Source organism: Molothrus aeneus, chromosome 1, assembly GCF_037042795.1.
Source record: "Molothrus aeneus isolate 106 chromosome 1, BPBGC_Maene_1.0, whole genome shotgun sequence".
Taxonomy (NCBI): domain Eukaryota; kingdom Metazoa; phylum Chordata; class Aves; order Passeriformes; family Icteridae; genus Molothrus; species Molothrus aeneus.
In genome coordinates, this window is record NC_089646.1 from 830,001 (window position 1) to 852,796 (window position 22,796).

A 22,796-nucleotide genomic window follows, 5' to 3' on the forward strand; every position below is an offset into this window, starting at 1 on the left:
GGGGGAAAACAGAGTCTGCCCACCTTCTGCCCAGACCTGGAAGTTTTAGCCCCCAAGTGAGCAGCAGTAAAAAGGCAGCCCCCAGAGCCCTGCAGGTCTCAGGGCCTCGCAGCAGAGGGGATTTCTTGTGCTGCTTCCCCAGAGAGGCAGCACCAAAAAAGGAGAGTTTCATCAATCATGGGGGAAGAGGCTCCTGGCTTCTCCTGGCACAGGGAAGGAGCAGTGGGGGCAGGGGAGGAAAGGGCTGTTTGCAAAGCACTTTCTCCGGAGGATGCTGGGCTGAGCCCCAGCCCCAGCAGCTGCTCTGTCAGCTGCTTTCCTTTAATAGCAGGGCCAGGGAGGAGCTGGGTCCCACCTCCCCCCCAGGGCAAAGCCACAGCACCAGGGCAGCCTGGCCGTGCCCACAGATCCTGCCCCTGGCACAGCCCTGGCAGAGGGCATCACCCCACAGTTCTCATCTTCACCTCCTCTTCTTCCTCCTGCAGCACCACCTCACTGCCACAGCCTGGGCACCACAGCTGGGAGCACAAAAAGGACAAGTTCCACCACAAAAGTTCACCTCAGCCCCTCTGAATTCATCCTATTCCACGTCTGTCTCACAGACATTTCTCCCCAGAATAATGGACTTTGTTCCCATGTGAGAATTTGGGTGTTCATTTCTAAGATGGGATGAAAACTGTACAGCACCAACACTGGAAGGACAAACCCAGAGATGAGAATGAGTTCAAGTCATGCTGTGAGATAGAAATTCAGAGGTTCAGACTGACCTAATTACAGTTTGAGCACCACTGTGCAGGCCCTCAGTGCCTTCATCAACTCCCAGTTCTGCCTTCTGTATATATAATAATATATAAATATGTGTATATACACATCTGAGAGTGTAGAAGGGGAAGGAAGGTCAGAGAGGACAAATTCTGAATTAATTCTGGGGATCAGGCACAGGCTGGACACCACCTCTGCTTCCAGCCACTCCTCACAGGCTCCACTCCTTTCCCTGCACAGAACAATTCCAGTTGTGTCAGTGACTGTACCAGAGCAGCTGCTTCACTTTTAATTAAAACAAGCCCTTCTCCTGACAGCTTAATTACAGAGCACCAGAACCTGCCCATCAGGACACAGGACTGGAAGCTTCCACATGAGAAAGTTGAGTGCAGAGTTATTTTCATTCATGGCAATTCAGCACCAGCTTGGTGTTCCAGAGGAAGGGAACAGCAAACCTGGCAATGCTTTTTCAAGGGGGATTTGTCAGGAGAAAACAACATTTTAAAGCTTTAAACACAACTGGAAAGTTAAAAAGCTTTGGAGGAATAAACCTAAGTATCTCTAGACCAAGGAATGAGTTTTAGCTGTTTGTAAATTCTGCAAGACCTTGGCTACAGCAAGTGAGGGACTGCAGGGGCTCTGAAGAGTGGCTTTGGAAACTCCCAGAAAACAGACAAAGAATCTGCCCCAGAAAACCTGGGAATGGGACAGAGACACTGGGAATGGGACAGAGACACTGGGAATGGGACAGACACACACTGGGAATGGGACAGAGACACACTGGGAATGGGACAGACACACACTGGGGATGGGACAGACACACACTGGGAACGGGACAGACACACACTGGGAACGGGACAGACACACACTGGGAATGGGACAGAGACACTGGGAATGGGACAGAGACACACTGGGAATGGGACAGACACACACTGGGAATGGGACAGACACACACTGGGAACGGGACAGACACACACTGGGAACGGGACAGACACTGGGGATAGGACAGACACACACTGGGAACGAGACAGACACACACTGGGAACGGGACAGAGACACACTTTGAACGGGACAGACACACACTGGGAATGGGACAGACACACACTGGGAATGGGACAGACAGACTGGGAATGGCACAGACACACACTGGGAATGGGACAGACACACACTGGGAACGGGACAGACACACACTGGGGATGGCACAGACACACACTGGGAATGGGACAGACACACACTGGGGATGGCACAGACACACACTGGGAATGGGACAGACACACACTGGGAATGGGACAGACACACACTGGGGATGGCACAGACACACACTGGGAATGGGACAGACACACACTGGGAATGGGACAGACACACACTGGGAATGGGACAGACACACACTGGGGATGGCACAGACACACACTGGGAATGGGACAGACACACACTGGGAATGGGACAGACACACACTGGGGATGGCACAGACACACACTGGGAATGGGACAGACACACACTGGGAATGGGACAGACACACACTGGGAATGGGACAGACACACACTGGGGATGGCACAGACACACACTGGGAATGGGACAGACACACACTGGGAATGGGACAGACACACACTGGGGATGGCACAGACACACACTGGGAATGGGACAGACACACACTGGGAATGGGACAGACACACACTGGGAACGGGACAGACACACACTGGGAACGGGACAGACACACACTGGGAATGGGACAGACACACACTGAGAACGGGACAGACACACACTGGGAATGGGACAGACACACACTGGGAACGGGACAGACACACACTGGGAACGGGACAGACAGACTGGGAATGGGACAGAGACACACTGGGAACGGGACAGACACACACTGGGAACGGGACAGACACACACTGGGAATGGGACAGAGACACACTGGGAATGGCACAGACACACACTGGGAATGGGACAGACAGACTGGGAATGGGACAGACACACACTGGGAATGGGACAGACACACACTGGGAATGGGACAGACACACACTGGGAATGGGACAGACACACACTGGGAATGGGACAGACACACACTAGGGATGGGACAGACACACACTGGGAATGGGACAGACACACACTGGGCTGCTGCAGAGGGCAGGGGCTGCCTGTTGGATACCACAACAAAGCTGTGGGGAGGCTCTGACAGGGCAGAGCAAACGCTCTGTTAGTGCCTGGCTCTGTGACCAGGCTGGGGACCTGCTCCTGCTCCACGGGGATGTGCCAGGGACCTGCTCCTGCTCCATGGGGATGTGCCAGGGACCTGCTCCTGCTCCATGGGGATGTGCCAGGGACCTGCTCCTGCTCCATGGGGATGTGCCAGGGACCTGCTCCTGCTCCACGGGGATGTGCCAGGGACCTGCTCCTGCTCCACAGGGATGTGCCAGGGACCTGCTCCTGCTCCACAGGGATGTGCCAGGGACCTGCTCCTGCTCCACAGGGATGTGCCAGGGACCTGCTCCTGCTCCACGGGGATGTGCCAGGGACCTGCTCCTGCTCCATGGGGATGTGCCAGGGACCTGCTCCTGCTCCACGGGGATGTGCCAGGGACCTGCTCCTGCTCCACAGGGATGTGCCAGGGACCTGCTCCTGCTCCACAGGGATGTGCCAGGGACCTGCTCCTGCTCCACAGGGATGTGCCAGGGACCTGCTCCTGCTCCACGGGGATGTGCCAGGGACCTGCTCCTGCTCCATGGGGATGTGCCAGGGACCTGCTCCTGCTCCACAGGGATGTGCCAGGGACCTGCTCCTGCTCCACAGGGATGTGCCAGGGACCTGCTCCTGCTCCATGGGGATGTGCCAGGGACCTGCTCCTGCTCCACAGGGATGTGCCAGGGACCTGCTCCTGCTCCACAGGGATGTGCCAGGGACCTGCTCCTGCTCCATGGGGATGTGCCAGGGACCTGCTCCTGCTCCATGGGGATGTGCCAGGGACCTGCTCCTGCTCCATGGGGATGTGCCAGGGACCTGCTCCTGCTCCATGGGGATGTGCCAGGGACCTGCTCCTGCTCCACGGGGATGTGCCAGGGACCTGCTCCTGCTCCACAGGGATGTGCCAGGGACCTGCTCCTGCTCCACGGGGATGTGCCAGGGACCTGCTCCTGCTCCACAGGGATGTGCCAGGGACCTGCTCCTGCTCCACAGGGATGTGCCAGGGACCTGCTCCTGCTCCATGGGGATGTGCCAGGGACCTGCTCCTGCTCCATGGGGATGTGCCAGGGACCTGCTCCTGCTCCATGGGGATGTGCCAGGGACCTGCTCCTGCTCCATGGGGATGTGCCAGGGACCTGCTCCTGCTCCACAGGGATGTGCCAGGGACCTGCTCCTGCTCCATGGGGATGTGCCAGGGACCTGCTCCTGCTCCATGGGGATGTGCCAGGGACCTGCTCCTGCTCCATGGGGATGTGCCCAGGGACCTGCTCCTGCTCCATGGGGATGTGCCAGGGACCTGCTCCTGCTCCACGGGGATGTGCCAGGGACCTGCTCCTGCTCCATGGGGATGTGCCCAGGGACCACACACAAGCACCTCCCCACTCCATCCAGGGGGATTTTCAGGCCAGGAACCAAATTCCCTCCTTTTCTGTGGAGGCCACTCAGGTGCTCAGAAATTCATGGAGAATTAAAATCCCTGACCCCATTTAGGGTGGGAGCAGAACACACCAGGAAGGCTCCAAGCTGTGGAGCCTGCTCCTGACTGCTCTGGGATATTTCTGTTCCTGTCTCTGTTAAGGACACCTTTGGGATATCCCTGCTCCTGACTCTGCTCCTGACTGCTCTGGGATATCCCTGTTCCTGACTCTGCTCCTGACTGCTCTGGGATATCCCTGCTCCTGACTCTGTTCCTGACTCTGTTAAGCCCAGCTCTGGGATATCCCTGTTCCTGACTCTGTTCCTGACTCTGTTAAGCCCAGCTCTGGGATATCCCTGTTCCTGACTCTGTTCCTGACTCTGTTAAGCCCAGCTCTGGGATATCCCTGTTCCTGACTCTGTTAAGCCCAGCTCTGGGATATCCCTGTTCCTGACTCTGTTAAGCCCAGCTCTGGGATATCCCTGTTCCTGACTCTGTTAAGCCCAGCTCTGGGATATCCCTGTTCCTGACTCTGTTAAGCCCAGCTCTGGGATATCCCTGTTCCTGACTCTGTTCCTGACTCTGTTCCTGACTCTGTTAAGCCCAGCTCTGGGATATCCCTGTTCCTGACTCTGTTCCTGACTCTGTTAAGCCCAGCTCTGGGTTATCCCTGTTCCTGACTCTGTTAAGCCCAGCTCTGGGATATCCCTGTTCCTGCCCCTGCTGAGGACAGGCTCTCCTGTTTGGGGTATCCCAGCCAGCCTTTACACACTGGTGTGTCACTACAACATGCTCAGAAAGGGCTTTTTGCACCACCTTTGGCAATTCCATGTATGGATCTCGTTCATCTTGGGGCAGCTCCACAACTGATGCAAGGGGGATTAACCACATTCCACATTAACAGGAATTACTCCTAAGTAGGGATATTTGTGCCTACACACAGGTGAGAAAGGCAAAACTCTGAAATCCTTCTAAACCAAGGTAGAAGTCTGTGGGAACTTAGGGCAAGGGGGATATTCCTCTGATTGCTCTGGGGGACCCTGAACCCCAAAAAAACACTGCCTTTGACTCCCATTTGGGAAGAAGGCTTCTAGGATTTCTAGATAAACTAGAAATTACAAAAGTGTAAGATAGATAAGAGAAATTATCTATTGTAGTGCATCACTGAGGTGAGAAATTAAGGTTTAGGGTGTTTTAGTATATTTTAGTATGGAGTTAAGATTATGTTAAGATTATTAGTATGGAGGACAAAGTGGTGGCCTGAGGTGCTTCTCCTTCTTCTTCATCTACTCTATTTTCTGTAGTGTTGGTAGTACAAAGTGATTAAAGGAGATTTACCACAATTTTTAGTAACATAAATGAACAGAGGATGAGTACTGGTAGAAAAATGAAAATAAAGTCCATTTCTAAAGTTAATTGAACAAAGGGATCATAAAGAACCTTAAGACTGTACATTCCTCAACCATTTTAGTGGTAATTTCCCTAAGCACTAAATGCAGTACAGACAATACCAAGTTTTTAATAAGAAAATAATAAACTAAGAGACCGAAAAGAGAAAAATGTCCTACATGTCTTCTTTTCCTAACACAAAACTAAGAGTAGAAACTCTCCCCCAACTGGGGAGCTTCCCAGGGGGCCCAAAGCCTTCAGCATTAAAAGCCCTGATCACACCTGGGCCCCTCTGCAAGCAGAGCTGAACCTTTGGCTACAACAGCTCAGGAAAGGATTTGTGGGAAGCTTGGGAAGCAAAACCTGAGATCCAAGGAGAGGGGCACTCCTGGTGGTGGTGGTGCAGCTCCCACGGACAGGCAGAAGGATAACTGAGCTTCAGAACAGGGTGTGAGGCAGGAAAGGCGCAGGGAGTCACCCCAAATCCCCAGGGGAGAACTCAGGGAGCTGCAGCTGGGCCAATTCTCAAAGACTAGGAGCAGGCCTGACTTTACCAGGCCACAGCTGTACCCAGTGAGAAGAAGAGTGCTATAACAGAGTGGGTGGGCCTTGAGAAGGGAACTGGAGTCAGTGGCTGCTTTGTGAAGAGGAAAGAGTCAGTGCTCTGAGGAACTGCCCACAAGAAACACCAAGAAGGTCTGGGACCTTTGTGATAAGGAGACAACAGCATGGAACCCCTGCAATAAGATAACAAGGGGGATGCCAGCCCAGCCCCTAAGCTGCTGCTGTTATTGCCTCCCAGCAGGACACTTAATTCTGCCCAGGCAGGGGGACACTCCTGCTCTCATGTGATGTTTATTCTTAGAGAGGATCCCGGGGATTTTTCTTGAGCTGCTTCAGCCCCACAGCTGGCCCAGGGCCAGAGGAGTGCACTGAGCTCCTGGGCAGGGACCAGGGACAGCCCAGGTGCCACAGACACATCACAATTTACTGTGGCACCTTGGGCAAGAAAGGCCTGGTGACTGAGGAGAATTAAGTGCCCAGAAAGTTGTTCCTGCCACACAAAGTCCATGACAGAGTCAGTAAAAAAAGCAGATGACAGGCACAGAGTGAGGCCAAGTGCCTGCTCACATCAACAGCTGAGCCCAATTCCTCCCGGCTGAGGCCAAAGAACAAATTCTACATTGGAGCCTTTCTGCTGTCCTGACCTGGTTTTAATGACAAAATTCCTGCTGACTGAGAGATCAACCAACATTAGCTCCCAGTGACCAAGCACATCCAGCACAGCCTCACTTGGGCAAAACTCTCAAAAGCAGCTGCAGACTTAAGGCTCTGAGACTCAGGTTGGTGAAGGCTCCAGTTTTTTTAGTTTTTCTTCTAGGAAATGAGCTCAAATGTTGCAAGGAGAAGAATGCAGTCTTAGTTCAAGCAGAACAGAGCCTGTGTGGCTTATCTAGTTAAAAAATGGGATGTGCTGGTAGGCAGGAGCTTGGGGAAATGCCAAGAGGAGCCACAGCACGAGCCCTTGTGTGAGTTCTTGGTCTCAAGGAGAGAATTGTCTCTCCCTGAAATCTGAGGAGGTGGCAGCAGGGGCAAGAACAGTCCTTTCTGAATGAATTAATGCAGAAGAACAGCTCCCCCCTCCCCAAGTGCATGCAGGAAGGCAGGGGGAGGAAGGGAGGAGCTGCTGCAGCCCAAGCACCATTGTATTTACATTTCCGTGCTCCTGATAACAAACACATTCAAGGGTGCCTGCAAAACAAGGCCTTGCTTAGAAAACAAAAGCTGAGATTTCATGAAAGAAAGAGCAATAAAGACATTCCAGGTGTCCCTGCAGCTTATCAGGCATGGTGTGGTGGTTTCCTTAGAGAATGATTCATTTTCTTATCCCAGGTGTGGCTGCAGTGTCCAGGGCCACACTGTGGTGCCCTTGGACACAGCAACTCCCTTCAAAAGGGGAAAAAGAGGGGAATAAATAAATAACTATTCAGTGTAGAACTGAAAAAAAATTTATTTTAGTTCAGGGTGCTTCCCACATCACTTGAGGAAAGTAAAACCTTAAGTGGTAAAGTGACTCAGAATCCTCAAATCCCTGAATGGGTTGGGTTGGAGGGACCCTGAAGCCCACCCAGTGCCACCCCTGCCATGGCAGGGACACCTTTCCCTATCCCAGGCTGCTCCCAGCCCTGTCCAGCCTGGCCTTGGGCACTGCCAGGGATCCAGGGGCAGCCCCAGCTGCTCTGGGCACCCTGTGCCAGGGCCTCCCCACCCCATAAAACTGACCCTAAAGACGGGGGTTTGTGGGGGCTTCTTCCCAGTTAGAGCCATTACACAACAAAACATCAATTTATCCAGCAGGTAACGTTTTCAGAAGTGTCTTCCCCCCATGTGTACACATGGAACCAACACAAGAACCAAGTGAAGATCCAGGTGCCACCACCATGACCAAACATTGCCCTGGGCTCGGCTGGAAGAGCTCCCAGTGGAGTGAGCAGGAGGGACTGGGGGCCTCCTGAGGGACAGTCTGAGATAAAGGTTTGTAAAGAACCCAAGATACTCTCAGGCAGGTCAATCCAGCAGGAGCAGCCCAGCTCCTCCCTTGTGCCTGCCCTCCCAGCTGCCCCAGGATGTGGGGGAGGAAGCTGCTGCTCCTCATCCTCACACCCAACGAGCCTGGCTTAAACATTCCCAGATAAATGACTGCAGGAAGCCCTTGAGCTGCTCAGTGCAGCCTGGGGGAAACACCTGCACATCCTGGACCCCTGCACAAGGGCAGTGCAGCCAGGGATGCCTGGGGTGCAGGGGGCAATCCTGCCACAGCTCCCCAAAAATGGAGAAATGCAAGGAGGACGATCCTGATGGCAAAGTCACCTCCTGGACAAGCTGGGAGGCACAACAGGACCTGTCAGAGCTCCAGGGCTGCCTGCAGAGCACTCTCACTGTTCCAGGTGCTCCTGTGAGGAGCAGGCAGTTGGACTCCATCATCCCTAAGGGTCTCTTCCCACTGCAGATATTCCATGAAGTCCAAACCCAGTCCAGACATCCCAGGAGCCTGGCAGACCTTCCCAGCACACTGGGCCAAGCCAAGAGAGGCAGAAAAGAGGAAAAATAAAACCCACCCAAGACTGGCAGGTGCAGGGAGGAGAACACCAAGCTCTCCCATTCCTCTGTCACCTTCCCTGTGTGACAGAGGAGGTGACACCCTGTGACCCCTGCAGGTCCCCTCAGGCCACGGGGACAAGCACGTGGGGACAAGCTGTGGGCATGGCCCCCCTCCAGCCCACCCAGGGCAGATAAGCCATCTTCCTTGGCTTCTCTTCAAGTGGCTTTGAGACAACAGCTTAAGATGGTTTGGCTGGTGGCCACAGTCCTGGGAGTGAGAGCAGGAATGCCCAGGGAGCCTGGGCACAGCCCCTGCAGCACTGGGAGCCCCTTCCAACCTTCCAGCCCCCTCAGGAACTGGGACACAGGAGCCTCTTCACACCATGGACAGGAGCATCAGCCCCACTGAAAATAAATAACTCTGCACCTACAGTGCTGTTATCTCTGCATGTGACATTTAAGGACACTGAAAAATAAAAGGTGCCTGAGGAATAATTTTATGCCATAACTGAGTTGTAGGAGGCTTGTGAGGCTCTTGTGAGCTGCAGGCAGTTCCAGGAGGTGACAGTGCATGGGGCTGGTGATGGCAAATCAAGGTGCTGGAGCTCTGTCTGTGTGACCCCTCTGCACTCCTGAGAGCCAAGGGTCACTGGGTGGAACCAGCTCTGCCACTGACAGCTCAGGAAAAGGCAGATGGATGGCTCACACAGGGAAGAAAAGAACAGATTTTCCTCTCAGGACTTCAAGACATAACCAGCATTTGAGAACAATCCCAAACTGCTCTGCAGAACACACCTGGGGGTCTCTCAGTCCACACAAAAATCAGGAAGAAATTGAAATTCCTCCCCCACAGCACATCAGGTGAGCACCTGCACCTCAGACATCCCCACTGCAGAGCTGAAGGCAGATTCCAGAACTGGAGCTGTGCTGTGCCTCCCCCAAAGGACAGCTAGGATAAAAACTTGCATGATCTGCTGCTCCCAATTCCCAAGAAATCAAATCAGACTTGTTTCTCTTAGCCTAGTTTACCCATTTTAATCTTTTGTAGTCCTCTTACTCTGATAAAAAGAAGATTTGAATGACCAAGTTAAACAAGATGTGAGCCCTCTGAAGCAGAAAAGGCAAGGAAGGAAAGTCCAAGTGGCCAGAAAGGATAAGCCTGGAGCTCCACAGCAGCCCTGTTATCCCAAACAGAACCCAGCAATGTCTGAAGCTTCAATAAATACCTGAAAGGCTGGAGCCAGGCTGGGAGAGCTGGGAATGTTCCCCTGGGGAGGAGGAGGCTCCAGGGAGAGCTCAGAGCCCCTGGCAGGGCCTGGAGGGGCTCCAGGAGAGCTGCAGAGGGACTGGGGACAAGGCATGGAGGGACAGGACACAGGGAATGGCTCCCAGTGCCAGAGGGCAGGGATGGGTGGGAGATTGGGAATTGGGAATTCCTGGCTGGGATGGAATTCCCAGAGCAGCTGGGGCTGCCCCTGCATCCCTGGCAGTGCCCAAGGCCAGGCTGGACATTGGGGCTTGGAGCACCTGGGACAGTGGGAGGTGTCCCTGCCATGGCAGGGGTGGCACTGGGTGGGTTTAACCCAACCCAAACCTTTCTGTGACTCTGTCTGGAAGGGATTTAACTGGCAGGATGCAGAAGGAGCAGTAATTAGAAGGTTTATCAGAACAGAATGGAAGGTGAGTGCATTCCAGCCATGCCTGCTCCACACAAGCTCCCAGAGGCAGAGCTCCCATCTCCCATCTCTGGCTGGGGGCTGCAGGTCCCAGCACAGCTGCTCTGAGTGCACACACAGCTGCACCAAACCCTGCTTCTGAATGAAACATCTCTGCTGGGTCAGCAGAAAATCAGCTCCTACCTCAGAGCAGGGGTTCCCTGGGCAGGTTCTTCAGTCCTCAGGAGCTGCTGATCTGCAAGACAAAGCAGAGGGAGCTGTGTGAGCACAGGGCCCTGGCATGGCAGGAGCCAGGCGTGCTGGGACATCAGTGCTGCTCCTCAGAATTAACTGGGAGGATTTGCTGCAGTCCCCTCCAGTGATCCAGGCAGCTTTTCCTGGTGCTCCCTCCTCAGCAGGAGTCAGAGCTCCTCTAGCTGGGTCAGGAGTGAGGGAGGGGATGCTGCCCCTCTGCTCAGCCCTGCTGAGGCACAGCTGGGGTGTCCTGTCCAGTTCTGGGCTCCTCAGGCCAAGGAGCTGCTGGAGAGGGTCCAGCAGGGGCCACAGAGATGTTCAGGGCTCTGGGGCATCTCTGATGAGCAGGGACTGCAGGAGCTGGGCCTGCTCAGCCTGCAGAAGGGAAGGCTCACAGGGGATCCCATCAATGCCCACCAATCTCCCCATCTGTGTGCCAGGAGAAGGTGCCAGACTCTGCTCAGTGACAGCACCAGGAGCAGTGGCACAAAGCAAAGCACAGCAGCTCCAGCCCAGCAGCAGGAACAGCCTCTGTCCATGCAGGGCCAGAGCCCTGGAACAGCTGCCCAGGGGGGCTGGAGTCTCCTCTCTGGAGACATCCCAGAGCCACCTGGACACAGCCCAGGGGACCCTGCCCTGGCAGGGGGCTGGCCTGGGTGACATCCAGAGGTTCCCCCACACTCCAACCACCCTGTGATTGCTATTTCCCATCAACACCTGCTCAGCTGCTCAGGCTATTCCACGAAAACTGTGAGCCACTTTTCCCTATTAAGGTTGCACACCTTAATAGGTTTCTCCAAACACAGCATTAAGGCTGAATTAATCCAGGCTGATCAGGACATCCCTGCCCTAAGCAGCATTTCAGGTGCTCAATGAATGGCTTAAGAGCTCACAGGGCCCCTGGCAGTCCCTGGCACACCTGCCCAGCCACCTGTGACAGTCACGAGCCCACCCTGATCTGCTCCAGCTCCTTTCCTGCTTTTGCTGTGATTCCAGGGCAGCTGCTCCCACCAGATTTACCAGGAACCATCTCCTCACCAGGCTGTCCTGTTCCAAAGTTTTCTACCCAATATTTTACATTCTGTTGATAATGTTTCTTAATTGTGAAGCAAACACAGCTGTTAAAAAAATTTCTACCCCAGTAATTACTCCTTCTAGCCCCCTTGCAGAAGAGAACATCAACTGAACCACAGAGTTGAAGTAGTTCAATCCCCATGGAGAAACAAATGTCCACCTTGTTCTCCAGCACTGCAAGTCATCAAGCCAATCTCCAGGAAAAGATCACCTCAGTGCCTGCCCAGCAGTCAGACAAACACCCACCCATGTTCCTCTCCCCACAGATGGGCATTTCGTGTTCCAGGGAAGTGAAATGCCAGAGCTTTTAGCTAAAGGAGGAAAGAGCCCAGTGGAAAGTGTCATTTGAGCTTCAGTGAAGCACTGAGGAGTGAGAAAAGCCTTCCAGAAGAGTCCTGCTCCCTTCAGAAGGGTTGGGAAGGGGAGTTAGCACATTAACTGAGGAAAGGAGAATCTCTGGTGCAGGATTCAGCTGCACCAGGTGCTCGGGGCCTTCCCCAGAGGGACCCTGCTGCCACACACCACAAACCAGCACCACTCCTGCTTTCTCCACATCCTCACTGGCAGGTGAGCCACCCTGTGACAAACTGGGACATCAGGGTCCCTCTGTGCAGCTCCTTCCCTGGAGAACAGCTCCATCCCCTCGAGGGCATCACAGCCCCACTGGCTGCTCCCCTGGCCTCCAGCCCACTGCTGAGATCCACTCTCACTCAGGAGATTCCAATCTCTTTGCACTGAAACCACCAAAACTTTACCTTATTTGTTAAGAAAAACAACCCAGAGACCTCTCTTTTCAGGAAGAATTGAAGAAAAGGAGAAGCAGGAGCTCCTTTTTTAGTGCTGCTCCAGCTCAGATGGGGCAGTGCTGGGTCAGCCTGGTAACTGTGAGATAAAATCCACCACAGCTTCGTGGTTTGGGCAAACCAACTCTTCCTTTGGTAAAGCTGCACCTTTGGTTGCTATCTAAATAACCCCTGAAGGGCAGAATTCCTGCACTGTGGGGGTCTTAACTGCCCCCATTGTAAAATTGATGCTCTTTAAGTTAGGGGGTGTTCTCACTGCCAAGGACAAGTGTTAAATATCTAAAAACCAACAAATTTGCTGGAATTGAAGGTGTGGCTACAAAGATTTCGTATGTATTGGGTCTTAAAATAATCTGAGAGACTCTACCCCATCCCCTCACGTGATAAACTGAGGAAGACTCTGGCTGTTCCAGAAGCCTTGCTGAACAGGAGAAAACCCATATATCCAGCAAATCCCAGCTCCCGTGGCCCATGGTTAACAGGACTGCTCTGCAGTTAGGAGAAAACCCATATATCCAGCAAATCCCAGCTCCCGTGGCCCATGGTTAACAGGACTGCTCTGCAGTCAGGAGAAACACCTCTGAGAACTGTTTTGAGGAGCAGAGACAGCTGCCCATGCATTGTGACCCCAAGCTCCAACTTCCTTCCTCCCTCCCCAGCACTGTTTCCCCAGAGCTGCCAAGGAAAGGCAGCCCCAAGGCAGAGCAGGGATCCCAGGAATGGCACTCCCCAGTGCCTGCCTGCACTATCAGGGAACGGGCACTGCTCCCTCTAAGATCCAGTTCCACATCCTGCACCAGTAGTTCTTGTTCCTCAGCTCCTCTGCTCTCCATCCTGTTAGTACAGAGCATTCCAACTTCAGAGATTCCCCTCCCAGAAAAACTGCACCCCTGCATCCCATTAGCACAAACTGCACCCCATTAGCACAAACTGCACCCCATTAGCACACTGAGTACCCCAGGTTCCCACCCAGGAGCTCACCAAGCACACCCCATCTCTAACACACTGCTTATTCCAGGGAGTTCCAAAATCATATCCACATTTCAGGGCAAACATTACCAATCCCCTTCAGGGTTTTGTGATTTTGATGGTTCTTGCTGCTTTTAGTAGCACCTACTCATCTCTAGCAGTTTGCAGGGACATCCCTTTGGAGATGAACTCCCAGCTCTGGCTGCTGCTGGGGAAAAGCCCTGAGCCCATCCTGGTCAGCCACCCAACAAGGACGAGGGGCAGCAACTGCCCCCATCCAGCTCCCAAAGGATCAGCACTGGACAGTGTCCAGAAGCCAGGGCTCTCTGTGACCTTATCACTCTCTTCTTATCACACCCTTCTCTTCCTGAAGGGTGACTCTGGTGAGCTGGGCTCGGTCTCTTTCTCCGGGCAACAACAGACAGAACAAGAGGACACAGTGTCAAGCTGTGCCAAGGGAGATACAGGCTGGAATGAAGGAGGAAGTTTTTCACAGAAAGAGTGGTCAAATACTGGAATCAGCTACCCAGGGAGGTGGTGGAGTCACCATCCCTCGATGTGTTTAAAGAAAGACTGGATGTGGACTTGGTGCCATGATCTAGCTGAGGTGTTAGAACATGGGTTGGACTCAATGATCTTAAAGGTCTCTTCCAACCCAGAAATTCTGTGATTCTGTGTGCTCAGTGACTGTCCCAGTCCCTGCTCAGGATGGCAGACAGGGAGCAGAGCAGTGCTCTGGATCATCACTGACCCCAGCCAGGTGGAATGCACTCCAGTGCCACTGAGGTCAGAATAAATAAAGAATGTGCCATTCCCCACCTCAGCAGCCCTTATCAGCTCCCTTAAATTCCCTACCCAAGCAGCACTTTCTGTTTTCCCAGCCCAGATTCAGGAGTGTTTCTGTGCCTTGCAGGAGAAAGCCCCTCAGCCTTGGAGTTTCCTGTTCTCTCACCCTCCGGGCCTGCTTCCCCAAAGCTCTGGATAAACAGCTCCCTTTAAATAGCTCCTGTCTCCAGCACACACAGGCCATGGAGATCACTGCCAGAGGAGCCAAGAGGGGCGTTGCCCAGCCCAGCTCCAGCATTCCACATGCAAAGCAGTCCCAGGGTGTCGGGTGCCGGCTCCAAAGGCAAAGGCTGCTGAACCCTGAGCTAAATATACACCCTGGCCATGAAATCCAGGTTGGGCAGCTCAGATTTCCATCCCTGGCTCTTCCCAGCAATAACCACAACAACCTGACGAGGAGTCACAGAACCACAGCATGGTTTGGGGTGGAAGGAACCTTATAGATCCCATTTAAGATTACCTTCCTTAAAGATCACCTTCCCTGAGAAGGACAATTACCTTTATGGCCACAACCCCCTGTGTTGTCTCCATGCCTGTTCCTGAACTCACCAAGATCCCAAACCAAGAGTTCATTCACAAATACATGATGGACTTTTTTCCTTCATGGGCACCACTGCCAGATACTCAATGAATTTTTGTTCAGCATCAAACTGCTGTTCTCACCCTGGCATGAGGCATCTGGATAAAGGTAACAGTAAATCCTAGGAGAAATGGATAAAGGAGATGGGAAAGGGTCTCAGCCTGGAGAAAAGGGGGATCAGGAGGGACCTTGTGGCTCTGCACAGCTCCTGCCAGGAGGGGACAGGCAGGGAACAGGGACAGGAGCAGAGGGAACGGCCTCAGGCTGGGCCAGGGGAGCTCAGGGTGGGCACAGAAGGAATTTCCCCGTGGAAAGGGGGCTCAGGCCTTGGGAGAGGCTGCCCAGGGAGGTTTGGAGTGCCCATCCCTGGAGGTGTCCAAGAACTCCTGGAGGTGGCACTCAGAGCTCTGGGCTGGGGGCAAGGAGGGGACTGGGCACAGCCTGGATTTGATGGCCTTGGAGATCTTTTCCAACCCAAATGATTCTGGGATTTGAAAGAGACTTGCTTTTACATTTAACTGCAGGCTTTTGAGTGGAGCTTCTCCCAAGAGAAGCTGAGTTAGACTAATAATTTAAAGAGTCTTCAGAACACAGGATGTATTTGCAGTGCACTTGAAGAGTGAAGCATTTTCTAGGGAAATATTCATGAGCAGCAAGTCAGAGCTGCACGGCAGGCACACACGTCCTCCTGCCTGGAGAAGGAGATGATCCTCCCCAGTCCCAGGTAGAAGAGGGGAGGATGAAGGCCTTCCACTGCAGAGCAAGCACACACTCACTGGCAGCATCCACACTTCATCCTTATTAGAGGGGACAGACTTTAAAATGAGAGTCTGGGGCAGCGACTGGGGCTGACAAAGTTAAAGCCCCGTGAGGTTCATCCAGTCAGACAGGAAATAAGCAGCTGCACAAGCTGGGCTGTTTTTATAGCACCACGGATTTGGGGATGTCAGGAGCAATTTGAAAAGAAGAAACAACGTGCAATGACTCTGGGAAGTTGAGGAGTGACTCATGGGTTGCCACAGTGCCAGTGTCAAGGACCAGGCAAGGATCTTCCCAAAGGGCTCTGGAGGGCTGGGCAGCACAGCAAGGGCTGCACTCACCTGGGAAGGAAACTTCCAGAAGCCAGAGCCCTCTGGTTTGTGAGTGCCTGAGACAGGAACGTGGGAGAGACTGTGTTACACATAAAGTCTATGTGACAGGAGGCTGCAAACAGCCAGACAAGGCTGAGATGAAGGACTTTGACACAAGCGATGCGTAGAAAGATTCAAAGATCTTTCTGACGTGTCAAAACAAAACCAAAATTAAACCCTTTAACATCCAGATTCACACCAAAAAGAAAGGCAGCACCAAAAGCCAAGGCAGAAATTGCCCTTGGTGAGAATCAGCAAAGCCTGTCCGTGCTCAGCAGAAGCTCAATAAAAAAAGAAAGTGATTTAAGCAAGAGCGAAGTGTCTCTTTTCACAGCTGAAGGACTCTGCTGCTCCCAGGACTGAATTAGCTAAAATTAGCTCTCACAGTTGCATTCTCACCAGCACCTCCAGCCTCCCGTGTGGATGAGTAGTTTTGGTGAAAGCAGCTTTAATTTGGATTCAGAGCATGCAAATTTAAGGAGAATAGTGATTTCTGACCAGCTCCTGCCATGAACACTGATGCATAAAAAACACTGACTCTCACATTCAAGTTTAATCCTCTTCTGAAATATTTATTTTTGGAACAATTCAGGGAACAGAAAGCCTTCAGCCCAGACGAACTACATCTAAAAATAGAGGGTTTAAGAATTCAGGAGTTCTTCCTACTGTTGTGTCTGATCAATACAGATCCACTGTGACTCCTGTCATCTGCTTAATTTGTCAAAGCACATCCCCACACCCACCCCCTGCCAGCATTATCCAACCTGTATCTTCTGGGATACTACAGGCCAGAAATAGCATTTCTAATGATCTGAGATTCAGAAGGACTCAGCTGCACACACATTATGCATTATACAAGGAGCAGCAAGAACAGAGTCAAGTCCTGAACTATGAAATCATCCTTCAAGGCTGGAGCTCCTCCAGTGCCCATCCTGCCCTGCCTGGGGAGCATTAATGAGCTCTTTGATGGCAACAAGGAGAAGAAGCAGCTTTCATTATCCAAATGTCATTTGTCCACTAATGAGAGGCTCTCAGCCTTCCTGAGATGCCTTCCTCCAGCAGAAGGAATGGGAAGAACCTCAATGCCACAGCTGAGTTAGAGTGACCAGGAACATCCTCACAGATGAAATCCTGCTCTCCACACCAGGGCTGCTAATGCAAACAGATCTGAGAATGCTCCTGCTCCATGGCAGCTCTGGAACAGCACCCACCAGTGTGTGGGACAGGATTTCTGCCCAGGGTCAAAGGCTGCAAGAGCAAGTCTCCTGGAATAAAACATCCCAGCACTGCTAGAAATCACCAAACATCCCATAACCCAGCAGCACAAGGGTAGCCAGAGCACCAGGCTGGGAGCAGCTCTTACTGAACATTTTTTATTGCCATCACCACAGTTTCCTGGGAGCTCCAGCAGCACAGCTCACCTGGCACTACACAAGAGCAAACCAGCACAAAAGCCTCCCCAGCCCACACCTGGAACAAACAGGGCATTTGTAAGGGATTCTCTCTCAGTGCCTTTTTTAAAATTAACATTTTTACTGTTTTTTACAGAGTCTTTCACAACATCTCTCAGCCAAGGTGTAGCAGGCTGTTCAACAGATCCAGCACAAGGATCCCCCTGTTACTGCACACACCACACCCAGAGCAGAGGCAGCAGGACAGGGCTGCTCCCCCCAGCCCCCTGGCAAGGCTGGGGATGATTCCAGAACGGCCCCTGAGGTTTATTCCACTCTCATCCATGACAAACCCTTGCTGTGCAGATCCAAGGGTCAGTGGAATGGTGTTGGGGACAGCCAAAACACAGAATGTGCAGCTGTGTCCTGCCTGCACCCCTAAAGGGGCTTAGACAAAAGACAGAGAGAGAAAATGGTGACAGAACAAGGGGAGATGGGTTTAAACTGAGAGGGGAGAGATTTTTATCAGATATTGGGAAGGAATTCCTGCCTGGGAGGGTGGGCAGCCCTGGCACAGGGTGCCCAGAGCAGCTGTGGCTGCCCCTGCACCCCTGGCAGTGCCCAAGGCCAGGCTGGAGCAGCCTGGGACAGGGGGAGGTGTCCCTGCCATGGCAGTGGGGTTTGGAATGGGATGGGCTTTAAGTCCCCTTCCAACCCAAACCACTCCATGATTCTGCATCAAACAAACCCATGCAGCCCAGAATGGAGAACTGCCTAATCCCAGTGGAACTACAAAATATTGGCTTTGCTCAGCTTTGGAAAAGCAAAACCAAGGAGGAAACAGCAGGCACCAACCATGATTTCCCCAAGCTCCACCAGATGAAGGAATGTTGTCTGCAGTGTCAGCTCAGGCCCTGCTGTGGGCAAACAGGAGCCAAGTTTGGATTTCCCACCCCCTTGGGCCCTGCAGGCTGCCACAGACACAGCTTCAAAGCCAAACAGCTCCTGGAGAATTCCCAACTGTCCCTGACATTTATTAGTGTAAGAAAGCATGAAAATTCATGAGCCTGGGATCTCCTGATGTTTTCAAGGCTGATGCCTGCCAGGTTTCATAACTGCAGAGCCAGCTGCCCATTAATATCTGCTCACCTGCAGCAGGTCACAGCCTCCTCCCGTGTCCCGTGTCCTGCCCTGGGGATGAGGGGATGGATTATCCGTGGGGACGTGGGGGTGGCAGGGAGCTGCAGGTCTCAGCTCAGGACAGCCACTGGACCTCAGTGAGCACTTCAAAACCCACCTGTTTTAGGGGATTTTATGGGACAGGATCCATGCAGAGACCAGAGGGTGCTCCTGGAGCTCAGCTTTGCCTGTTCTTTGTGAATGGAGCATTTTACAGGGACTCCAGGGTGGTGGAACCACTGACCTGTGCTGCTTCACCCCAACTCACAACTGCCCCAGTCCTGACCTGAAAGTACAACAGGGATTTTGGATTTATTTAACTCCTGGCTTTTCAGGTTGCAAACTTATTATGGCCATAGATTTTGCATGGATGCTTCAGAGGAAAAAAAAAAAAAAAACCAAAGTTTAACAGAATACAGGCTGGCAGCATAACCAGGACACTGGGATAAAAGCTCTGAAAATACAAGTTATTTGGTTAATAAAGATATAAATATTTCCATGAAGGTCATCTCTATACATATTTCTATAAATCCAAGTCTCATGCCCAGATGTGCCCTAAATAAAGAGCAGCATCTCAGCAGAGCAGTGTGACAGATTAAATAAGTTAAATAAGCAGATGAGTGTGACAGGTTAAATAAGAATAAGCTGAGTATTTGAGGGGAATATTTCAGATGTGCAGGAACACATGAGGAGAGTGGTCCAGACATTCCTCAGTCCCCAACAACCAGTCCCACCCAAGGTGATGAGCACTGTAAGATGAATCCACCCCACAGCAATCTGAGCCTCTCCTCTGCTCAGTGATGGCTTTTTATGAGCTGACAGAATAGGATTGGATGGGATCTTGGGAAGGAATTCCTGCCTGGGAGGGTGGGCAGGCCCTGGCACATCTCAGAGCAGCTGTGGATGTTCCCTGGCAGTGCCCAGGGCCAGGCTGGACAGGGCTGGGAGCAGCCTGGGACAGTGGAAGTGTCCCTGCCATGGCAGGGGATGGGATCAGACATAAAGTCCTTTCCAACACAAATCATTCTGGAATTCTAGGATTTTACTATTACATCAGTTTTGGGACAAGGATGACACAGCAGATGCTTCATCACTCTTTTTAGGCAAAAGGATTACAACTTTTGATTTTTAAATGATGCCAGACAGCAACACAAGTAGTGTTGGAGGAATACATTAAAAACCAAACACTGCACAATAGAGCAGGTTCAAAGTCTCAATCATCAGTTGATTTCTCTGTGAATTCTCAAGAGCAAAACCATGAATGTGGATCAGAAGGAGAAGGTAAAAAAGGCATTTACACCCTGTGCAGACACAGGACTGCTGCTGCTCCAGGGCTAGGAATCACTGAGTTCCCTGCTTATTTTCTGGAATCTCCTGCTACTGAACCAGCTGCTCCTTGCACATCTGAAACATCAGTGACCTACAGCTCTGATTACACAAGCACCAAATCTCCCTTGTTTTTAACACACAAGAACCTCCCCGAGCTCCTGCCCACGGAGCAGTGGGTGCTGGGACCAGGGGAGGACAGACAAACTGCCCAGGGCTTCAGGGACCCACTGTCTGACAGCTGACTATTCCAAACCTGCCTACTGCAGAGCCTGGGCTGCCCAGTGAAGAATTACAGCTCCTTGCTGGGCTTCTGCAGCAGGGGACAAGCTGAGCCTGCACTGCAGGGCAAGGGATGAGCACTGTAACACAGCCCTGGCATGGGCTATGCCCAGCTCAGGTTTGTCTTCCCCTCCTTCTTCCAGCCAAAAAGCTTTTCCAGGAGCTATGGCTGCTCAGCAGCACAGAGAGGATACACTTTGTCTAGTGTCAGAATAGGTAAAGCACAGAATCAGAACTGCAGGGACAGATTCAGATTCCAGGTAAACCACAGAATCAGAATTGCAGGGACAGATTCAGATTCCAGGTAAGCCACAGAATCAGAATTGCAGGGACAGATTCAGATTCCAGGTAAGCCACAGAATCAGAATTGCAGGGACAGATTCAGATTCCAGGTAAGCCACAGAATCAGAATTGCAGGGACAGATTCAGATTCCAGGTAAACCACAGAATCAGAATTGCAGGGACAGATTCAGATTCCAGATAAACCATAGAATCAGAATTGCAGGGACAGATTCAGATTTCAGGTAAAGCACAGAATCACAATTCCAGGGACACCTCCCACTGTCCCACTGCTCCAAGCCCTGTCCAGCCTGGCCCTGGGCACTGCCAGGGATGCAGGGGCAGCCCCAGCTGCTCTGGGCACCTGTGCTAGGGCCTGCCCACCCTGCCAGGCAGGAATTCTCCCCAGTATCCCATCTAAACCTACTCTCTGTCAGGTTGAATCACTCCCCCCTGTCCTATCTCAGCTGAAGTCCCTCTCCATTCTTTGTTGGCTTCTAGACTGGAGGGCATCCTCTGCTACAGAAGTTAATGACACTCAGAATCACTGCAGAGACAGCATGAAGTGTCAGAATCAATTCAAACCAAACCCACTCAGAATATGAACATATTCCAGAAGTTTTCAGCTACCTGAAAGTTTTCCATGGAAAAGCCCAGATTAGCAAGAATTAAGCAGTATCTGTGTCCTGAGATACCAAAACTACCAAAATGCTGAACTCCTGATTACACAGTGACTTTGTCAGGACCCCACTGGGATCCATCTGGGCAGAAGGCACTCATGGAACATCCCAAATTCTCCTGGCAAATTCAGGAGGAGCCTCAAAACATCACTTGGGGACAGAGCCCAACACCCAACAGAACTTGCACCTCAGCTTAGGCAGAGCTTTGTTAGGTCAGCCCTGAGTGATTCCCAGAACAAGCAACCTCCCTCCACCCCAGAAACAAGAATCTGGGCACTACCAGGGTGCAGCAGAACCAGAGAAAACCAAGACTCTCCTGTTATTGTAGATTTCCAGCTAAAATCAGAGCAGATTTGTTCTGGGAAGTGCAAACAGAAAGTGATACCTGTACCTGGGGAAGGGGAGATAGAGGTCAGGACAGTGCACCTGGATAGGGTTAAGGTCATTAACATTTAGTTCTTTGCCTCTCAGCTCACAGATCACATTTCCAAGGCATAAAGACACTCACCTTACCCAAGCTTTTCAAACTCAGATTGAAAAACAAACCCACCAACAAAAAAAAAAAAAGTCCATTTATAAGGGGTAAGTTTCCCTTTGTTAAAGCAACCAGTCAGAGTAAGACTCAAAGCCATCCTGTGGATAAATCCTTGGGCTGAGCTGGAACACATTCATTTATTCTGCATCAAAACTATGGATTTTAGGGATTTTTAAGCAGTGTCACCTCTTAGCAAATTCAAGGCAATGGTGGCTGACCCTGAAATTACCTGATAAATCCTTCAGATGTTTATTTACAACTGCAGTAGAGTAATTAAGGTTTCTAAAGAAAAAAGTTTCCAAAGCCAAAACAAAAAAAAAACCAAACTGGAACAGAAGATGAGCAGTCACTTCCCGTTATGCAACTGTCTGAAAAAACAGATTTGTTCAATTCAGTGTGAAAAACTGGGCTGGAGTCTGAGCACCCACCAGCAGCTGCTGACAGGTTACAACAAGGTGCAGACAGCTGTGGTAAACCAGATCCCAGGAGCAAATTGCTGCAGGACCTGAGAGAGGCAGGGGAAGGGGCTGCTGGGCACACCCAGACCCCAAACACACCCTGGAGGGCTCCAGGGCTGGCACTGCCACCCACTGTCCCCCCAGCCTGCCCTGAATTTACAGACCTGTTCAGGGGGCTGCTGAACACCCAGTGCTCCCAGTGACAGGTTGTAAATGTATCTCTGGTTACAGCCATGGCAGGGCCAGCCCGAGGTGGGGAGGGCAGGAACATCCCAGAATTAAGATTGGGAAGGAGCCCCAGGGTCACTGAGTGAGCCCTGTGACAATGCCCACCCTGTCCCCAGCCCAGAGCTCTGAGCGCCACATCCAGGAATTCCTGGGGCACCTCCAGGGCTGGGCACTCCAAACCTCCCGATCCCTGAGCATCCTTTCCATGGGGAAATTCCTGCTGTGCCCACCCTGAGCCCATCCCCTCTGCTCCTGTCCCTTGCTCACCACAAACT

At 52.1% G+C, this 22,796-nt stretch overlaps 1 protein-coding gene across 2 annotated transcripts in view; it reads right to left on the bottom strand.

Annotated features, from left to right (window-relative positions):
* LOC136556834 (microtubule-associated protein 4-like) overlaps positions 1-22,796 on the bottom strand; it is a 69,799-nt gene that overhangs the window by 29,342 nt on the left and 17,661 nt on the right. Inside the window, exon 2 of one of the 2 annotated variants that reach the window (XM_066550237.1) lies at positions 10,711-10,762. The exons of the other annotated variant lie outside the window; for it this stretch is intronic. The gene's annotated coding sequence lies outside the window, so the exon portion shown is untranslated. The remainder of the gene's footprint in view (positions 1-10,710; positions 10,763-22,796) is intronic. 2 annotated transcript variants of the gene reach the window in all.